The 8,506-nt window shown below is 43.3% G+C and overlaps 1 protein-coding gene across 1 annotated transcript in view; it reads right to left on the reverse strand.

Moving 5' to 3' along the window:
- The window catches only part of DOK5 (docking protein 5), a 143,015-nt gene that overhangs the window by 28,139 nt on the left and 106,370 nt on the right, over window positions 1–8,506 (reverse strand). The window lies entirely within an intron of this gene.

Here is an 8,506-nt window from a genome sequence, read left to right on the forward strand (position 1 = left end):
TAGCGGCACCGCCACTAGCTAAACATGGACCACAGCAAGGTTACAGGAGCTTATAGCTCTAGAGAGGAATTGATAGAAAGTAGGGCGGCGTTTAATAATCAGGCGAAAGGATTATTAAAGTCCACCATTGCACGTCGCGAGTTATTATGTTGTAAAAGAGACCAAAGGGGGCATATCCAGAAAATTACATTTTTCCCTAATAGAAACAAAAGTCATAGAAATTTTAAGGAAGAAACCTGAGCTGTCTCTGTATCCATTCTGCATGGGGAAAAACAAAAACAGTTTATCTTGTTTATCTGAAATGTTTATTACTAAACGTAGGTTAATTTCACTTAGCCTCTTTTAATTTCTAATGAATTCAGGAGTGCTTTGTGATTTAACTCGGTTAATTTAATTTTAGCTGAGCAAGTAGGGCATGGCAGCCAAAGTGTAGACACTGGTGCCAGCCACACCTGGATTTAAATCTTGACTCCCTTACTTCTAGCTGGGTGTCCACATGTCAAACTCCTTAGCTATAAAAACTGGACCACGGTACCTGTGTCAATAGAGTCACGCTGAAGATTAAAAGTTAATGCATGTCTAGAGCTTGGAAGGGTGCCTGGCACAAAGCAAGTTCTCGATAAATGCCAGGTATGTTATCATCACCACTGGCAGCAGCCCGTAGCTAACTCTCGTTCATCCTAAAACTCAGCTCACCTCATCATCAAAAAGATGATCTTGCACCTCAATGGAGACCCCATTTCCGGCACCTGAAAATCTACCCATCAAGCTTTTCAGCATCATCTCTTCTCATGCATTTTTATACACTCAGTGGGGGAAATATTTCTCTCACCAGTGGCATCCAAATCTGTAGCCATGGTTTAAAAAAAAAAATGAAATAGAAGAGAAAGACATACAGTGAAATGTAAAAGTCCCTTCCCAGAGCCTCAAACCACCGCCCCCCGCCCCGGCCAAAGGCAACCAACGCGGCCCGGCACATTTATATCCGGCGGAAGGTTACTTTCCGCGTTTACAAAGCACCTGCGACCACATCCGGCTCTGCCTACGTCCTGCTTCTTCCTCATCATTCCCTTCACACCCCTTTGCTATTTCTAAGTGTGACTCTGTTCATGCGCATATAATTCCTGCGACTTCATGTACCATCATTTATTTAATTATCTCCTTTTGGCGCACATGTCAGCTGTTTCCAGTTCCGTCTGCATTACTAACAAGCTCCCCACGAATGGGAACTTCATCTTGCTCAAGGCCGTTTCCCCAGCCCCCCGTAGGTAGCGGGGTCCAGCAAACGTCTGGGAAACAGTGGAATATAAGAATAAAAGTATGACTCCCTCCATGAATACTTGTGTCCACGTCATCTTTGCTTCTGCTAGTATATCTTTAAGTTCCTAGAAGTACTATTATTGCTGGGTAAAGGGATGTTCATATTTAATTTTGATAAATACAGACAGACTGGCCTCCAAAGAGACCGCAGCGCACTGAACTTACAGGCTAGCTTGTATGTTTTGGGGAGTATAAATCATAACTCTTTATGTAAATTTTAAGCTCTTTTAAAGATGCAAGCTTTTTTACACTTTATTTTGTATTCTCCATAAGACTTACCACATTGCTTTGCAAGTAGGTATTTGATAAAAGGTTTTTGATGATAATACACCAGGATATAAAAAAAAAGGTTTAATTCAGGAGGGGGGGAAAGCTGATCATTGCTTTAAGCAGTATACTAAATACACACACACACACACACACACACATATAGTATATATTTTTAGTATACTAAAAAATATATATATACAGACATACATATATATACACACATGTATATACACACACATTAACCCAATCAGTCAGAGCCCATAAACAGGAGAAAAGGTAAAAATTGATTCTTTTTGTGGGAGGAATGGGGGGACCATTAGGGGTGTTGAGTTATGAGAAGAATGTACCCCCAAAAGCAAGGGTCTATTTCAATTTCTGAATAGTAATGAAATTGAGTCTCTGATTTCTTTGATGCCCTCTACATTAAAAAAAAAAAATAGTAGACTATTGCTTTATAAATTAGGTCGAATATAAATTATTTTCATTTCCAGAACTATGGAAGAATTCCACTTGAATTCTACAAACCCACTAGCAAACTTTATTTGCAAAACCAAGTTTGGAAGTAAATCTGTCAATTACACCAAGCAACAAAAAAGAGGCGACAAAGTGAAAACCGTGAAAAAAATCTGTTGTTCAGATTTCACTCTCAAACCTGCGTGCAGTCAGGGTTCCAGAGCACAGGGCGGACGTCACCCTGGGATGGCAGTGCCACCCCCAGCGGAGCCGCACCCTGCAGCCCCCGACAGAGCCTGCTAAACTGCAGTCAGTCCCCACCTTGTCACTCTCGTCTTAAGGAAATTCTAAAAATGACAGGCCCCGGCGTGGAATGAGGACCATCCCACGCACTGCCACTCCTTGTTCCAAAATTAGACCTTGTCATAGACACTGATCTCCGAGGTGGCAAAAATAGCGGCTGCTCAAGGAAGCCCCGAGCTGTCCCAGCGGTCACCCTGCGGCTTCTCCGGCAAGGCAGCTGGCAGCTGGTGAGCAAGCAAGTCCTTGCTGCTCCAAATCGTCCAACAGTTAGTCCTTCCCCGGTACTCAGGCCCAGTCCACTCCCAGCCAGCACCCCCGGAGTGAATAATAGTAATATATTGAACTTAAAAAGCATGAAGCCGGAGGAAGAATTACAAGATAGAAGATTGCTTTCTGGTGCCAAAAAAAAATTGAGATTTCTTGCAACGGTGTTTTTTTTTCCTTTTTTTTTTTTTTTCCCCAGATATACGCTAAGTTGATCCATATTTCTGAAAGGTTCTCTGGTATTCAGGGTAATTTAAAAATGCTGAGACAGTTCTCAGTAGAGATACTGAGGGACTTAAAAGCCTTAAAACTCCAAGGGAGTGAGGCCCTGTGGCCTGACATAGAGGTTTGAGGAGTCAGATAAAAGGATCCTCCGTTTCTGACTCCAACAGGAATGAGCGCTACGGCTGCAGGCAAGTGACTTAGCCACTCTGAGAGTCAGTTTTCTCATCTATGTGACAGGGACTTCTTCCGGGTCAAGGGTCATGAGTAACAGTCTCTGGAATTGTAAGTACTATTACAATTGACAAAATTACAATTTGACAAAAACCTTTTATCAAATACCTACTTGCAGAGGCATGCGCCTCCCCCGTCAATTACCACTACATTCGATAGCACATAACAGAGCACGTCAGGTCCTTAATAAACATTTTTGAATGAACAAATGAATGAGAATGAATGAATCTACTGCACGGAGATAATGTGATGATTAGAGAGAAAGCAAGTAAAATGTGTCTGGCGTATTGTATGAGTCCTGATAAATGATAATGGCTGTTATTAGCAAAGAGCCTGGTATACAGCAGGTGTTCAATAAATACATACGATTAGCAAGACACCGGAAAGTAGGGCAAGTATTAGAAAGGTAAAATCAAACCTCTGAGTAAACATCATCCCGGCAGTCTGCGTGGTCTGGGGACAAACACCAGGTGGTCCCGTGATCTTCTCCTCCAGGTGTTCAAGACTGTGTGTGGTCCCTTCCCTGACTGAAGCAAAGGCTTATGGCTTGCTTCTAATCAATAGACTAAGACAGGGTGATGGGATATCTCTTCCATGATCACAACAGATAGAACTGTGACCCCTACCTTGCAAGAAGATGCTCTCTCTTGCTGGCTTTGAGGAAGTAAGTGGCTGGACTGGCTCATGTGACAGGAACCGAGGGTGGGAACTTTGGAGCTAAGAATGGCCTCCATGCAACAGTCAACAAGAAACTAAGGCTTCTATTCCACAGCCACAAGGAACTCAGCCCCATCAATAACCACATGAGCTTGGAAACGGTTCTTCCCCAGTCTAACCTTCAGACGAGACTGGAGCCCCAGCTGGCATTTGCATCACGGCCTTGTGGGGCTGAAGCTGGGGCCGGCTAAGCCAGGCTACAATTCCCGGCTTAGCGACGATGAGATGATAAATAGGTGTGATTTGCGGTGCGTGGCTTAAGGGACTTTGTTATGCAGCCATAGAAACTTAATAGGTAATAATTCACGTGAGGTTGTCAATGCAACGGCACAGGTAAGACATCAACTGGCCACTGCCTGGGTAGCAAACGCCCCGAGATGGACCACTTGCTGACTGACAACAGGACGTGATACGGACTGGGGAAACTGAAGATTCCCATTCTATCTCAGGAGGACAGACAGTCCCGGGCGTGTCTGACTGCTGCCACGTGCGAACGTGAAACCAGTGTCGCCAGGCATTTCACTTTCCAAGATAACACAGAAATCTGAGTTTTATGGGAAACCTTAGTTTTTAAATGTTGGCCAGTGATTTGGAATTTTAGAACAGCAGTGAGATGATTTCATGCAGGGCAAAGGAAATGTGTATGAGAGAGAAATTTATGTAGAGAGAAGTGTAATTTGGGGGTGATCCTAGCAGATTAAAGCTGCTCCAACTTTGAACCCTGCTACTTCCAAGCTGGTGTCCTTAGACCTTCAATCCAAGGGTCATTGTGAGGGTTAGTAAGTACAGAGTAGAGGCAGGATATACTTTCATCGTTATTGATATTATTAGTGTATTAGCTTCCTACAGCTGTTATAACCAATCACCACAACTTGGTGGCTTAAAACAACACAGATTTGATTTCTTACAACTCTGGAGACCAGAAGTCCAAAATCAATTTCACTGGGCTAAAATCAAGGTGTCCCTAGGTGGTTCCTTTTGGAGGTTCCGGGGGAGAATCCTTGCCTTTTCCAACTTCTAGAGGCCACCTACATCCTGTGGGTCATGTCCCCTTCTTCCACCTTCAAAGCCATCAGCACGGACTCCTCAAATCTTTCTCTGTTCCTCTGCTTCCAACACCACATCACCTTCTGTCTGCCTCTGACTCTCGTTTCTTTCTTACAAGGATCCTTGTGATGACATTGTGTACCCTTGCATAATCCAGGACACCTTCTCCATCTCAAGAGCCTTAACTCCAGCGCATCTTCAAAGTCCCTTTTCCATATAAGATAACATTCTCAGGCTCCAGGGATTAAAATGGGGAGCCATTATTCAGCCTATCAAAATAAGAGTAATTATTATTATTATTATTATTATCATCCAACCCACAAGCTTCCTCTTTTTGACCTGTAGGACTCAGGTTCACAAGTCTGATCCAAACCAATTCACTCGAGGCTGCCACTTCCAGCTGGCATGGGTCCCACAGGGAAGCCTTCTGTCTGTAGATGAAGTCTGGGGCAGCTCACACTGGTCAGGGCTTCCTTATATTGAGGCAAAGCCCAGAGGTCCGCTTCACGATCTCTCTCCTTTATGCCCCTGACTGTCTCAGACAGGCAAGCCGGCAGTGGCACAAAGGCAATGTCGAGTTGAGAATATAGATAGATCTGTGTGGATTCATTTACAATTATCAGAAAACTCAAAACTGTAACTTAGGGAAGGTGGCCAGTAGTGTTGTCTTCATTTTAGCGTGGTACTCCTCTCCCTTGATCAGAAATTGATTCGAGTACATTGCTTTTAAGCGTTTCACAATCCCCAGTTTAATTTCCTTGAGATTCAGATCTCAGTTTGAAGCTTACTCATTTCCATCTAAAACAGGAAGCTGTTGCTTTAAAAATCACATTCATTTTATAGAACTCGTTAAGCATACAACAAATTAAGAGCAAACGTTATTTTCCAGTTAAGCTTGCAAGGGGATGATCTGAACGAATTACTCATAATCCTGATTAATTTTTAGCGGAAGTAATGAGAAGGTTGTAAATGGAAAAACATGTGCCTGCAGAATCTGCCTTTCAAACACATAACAATTTATGCTAATTGATGGCTTTACGAATAAGGTAATCTTGGAAAAAATCTCCTCCGATGTTTAAAGACATCTAATGGAATAGCTACACAACTTTAATGCAATTACATGTTGCCCTATAAATTCGGTGACTTGAATTCTACTTTACAGCTAGCTATCTAATTATCTGTGTATTGTCCATCTATCTATCTAGCTAGCTATCTAGTTAGCTATCATCTATCTACTACCTATCTATCTATCTATCTATCTATCTATCTGTCTGTCTGTCTGTCTGTCTGTCTGTCTGTCATCTATCATCTATCTATCCATCCATCTATCCATTCATTCACCTATCTACATTTCTTTCCATCCTTCTTCCTTCCTTCCATCCATCCAGACACCCATCCATCCATCATCCATCCATCCAACCATCTCTATTGCAATATTCAGAACTGGTAAGCATATGGGGAAGTGGATACCAAGACCGCATTTGATCAAAAAGAACATTTTTAAATGACTGGAGGAAGTATCAAAAAGTATTTCATTGTATGTGAAAATTACATGAAATTTGAATTTCATTGTCCATTAATAAGGTTTTTTTGAAACACGGCCACAGCTGTTTGATTATGTTTTACCTGAGACTGCTTTGACACTATGATAGCAGAGTTAAGGAGTTACAACAGAGACCACCTTAGTCTACGAAGCCTCAGGCATTTACTCTCTGGCCCTTCAGAGAAAGTTCTGCTGATTCTTGCCCTAAAATCTCAGAGCCCCGCATGCACAAGTCATTTGGGAATAATCTGGGGCTGCTTTGGGACAGATTATATTACTGGCATGCTCTTCTCCCTCTTTCCATCCAACCATCCCACGTTTAAACCATAAGTTTCAAACTATCCTCACCTTCCCATGCCTACTCAGTTCCTTTTGGTTTTACAGATTTCCTTCTCCATGTGCAGCTCTCTGCATGTGTTCCCGGCCATGATGCACGATTTGCATTATTTAACTCTTCTACATTCAATTAAGATTTCGTGAATTTATTCTTAAAGAAGAAACTCAAGAATCATAATTCTCTGTACAAGTCACAATCCCTAGTACAATGCAATGAACAGGGTAGATATTTCTGAGAGAGTATTTGTGGATCTTCACAGGTACCTGTGTTTGTGGTATCTTTATACGTCGAAGATTATGAAGGTTTACCAGCCAGGGATGGCAAACGCATGGCTGCGGGCAAGAAGGCGTCTATAGACTGGTTTACTTTGGCCATCAGGTGTGACAGTTCTGGTTTTAACTAGACTTAATTTCCAATTGTTACAGACTGGAAGATATGATATACAGACTCAAATCCTTGGCTTCCCTGGAAAAAAATCAAGAGATCTCCTCCATGCATTCCACAGTCCCATGTCAACAGCTGTCGGGTCCTCGGCGTTTGACACTTCACTCCAGTTTCCCCTCACCCCTCTTCTCTCACTTATATTTCCCCTCTGATCTCCGTTGATATTTGAAATGATAGCTTATGACATAGCTATAAATGCATATCTATAGGCAAATAACCCAGATATCCTCGTCTATCGATGTCTATCCTCATCCAAAGTGGTTTTGGTATACATATTCACTAAAAGGGACTGAATGATTATTCCCCCCGCCCCAGATTTATAGGTTGAAATCTTAACCCCAAAGCTGATGGTATTAGGAGGCGGGGCCCTTGGAAGCTGTTTAGGTCATGAGGGCAGAGCCCTCACGAATGGGATCAGTGTCCTTACAGAGGGACCCAAGAGAGCTCCCTTCCATCATGTGGGACAGAGAGAGAAGACAGTGTCTATGAACCAAGAAGTAAGCCCCCCTGACAACGACTCTGCCAGCACCCTGACCTTGGATGTCCCAGCCTCCCAGTGAGAAATAAATCAATTTCTGTTGTTTAAAAGCTACCCAGTCTACAGAATTGGTTGTGGGAGCCCAAAGTGATGAAGACACACATATAATAATTGAGGCACAAAGCGAATAGGCAGGGATGGGGCGCCACTCTGTGACCAACTGGCTATTTTGGGCATTGCCAGGATGGCTTTTAATGCAAGTGATACATGGGTAAGGATGCGCGTCAACCTCCTGCTCAAATAGCACTAGCTGTATTTTTCAGCACAAAGGTCACATCGGACAGTGGTACACACCGGCTTGTAAGAAAAAAAAGGGCCAAACGTACCATGGAGTTTTTCACACTCTGCAGCACGCGCTCGTGCTGCTCAGCGATCGCCAAGGCAGCAGAGTGGACCTTCTGGTAGATGGTCTCCCCGTCTCGCGTCTGAAAGATAAAGAGCCCCTCGCCAGTCTCACACATCCTGTGAAAACAAAAGCAAGACGCTTCTGAAAGTCCAGCCCCCACGAGGCCCACGCCCTGAGAGCCTAGAATGCTCCGTGAAAGCAGACCCACTGACTCTGTATGAGACGAGGATTCTCGTTGCCGCCTGCTAAACAGTCAACGGGAATCGAAATTCCCAATGAATGAGGAACCCACCACTCTAGGCTAATACTGCGCTGGCTTTTTTTTTGGTTTTGTTTTGTTTTGTTTTGTTTTTGTCAAAAAGGTTAATAAAAAAGCCACTTCTTGATTTTTCGCCTAGTCCCTGTACTTGAGCTTACCACTCTCAAAGAGGGAACCCCTGTGACTGCATTCCCCTGACAGTCCAGCAA

The sequence above is a fragment of the Pteropus vampyrus genome, unplaced genomic scaffold, assembly GCF_000151845.1.
Source record: "Pteropus vampyrus isolate Shadow unplaced genomic scaffold, Pvam_2.0 Scaffold162, whole genome shotgun sequence".
In the NCBI taxonomy this organism is placed as follows: domain Eukaryota; kingdom Metazoa; phylum Chordata; class Mammalia; order Chiroptera; family Pteropodidae; genus Pteropus; species Pteropus vampyrus.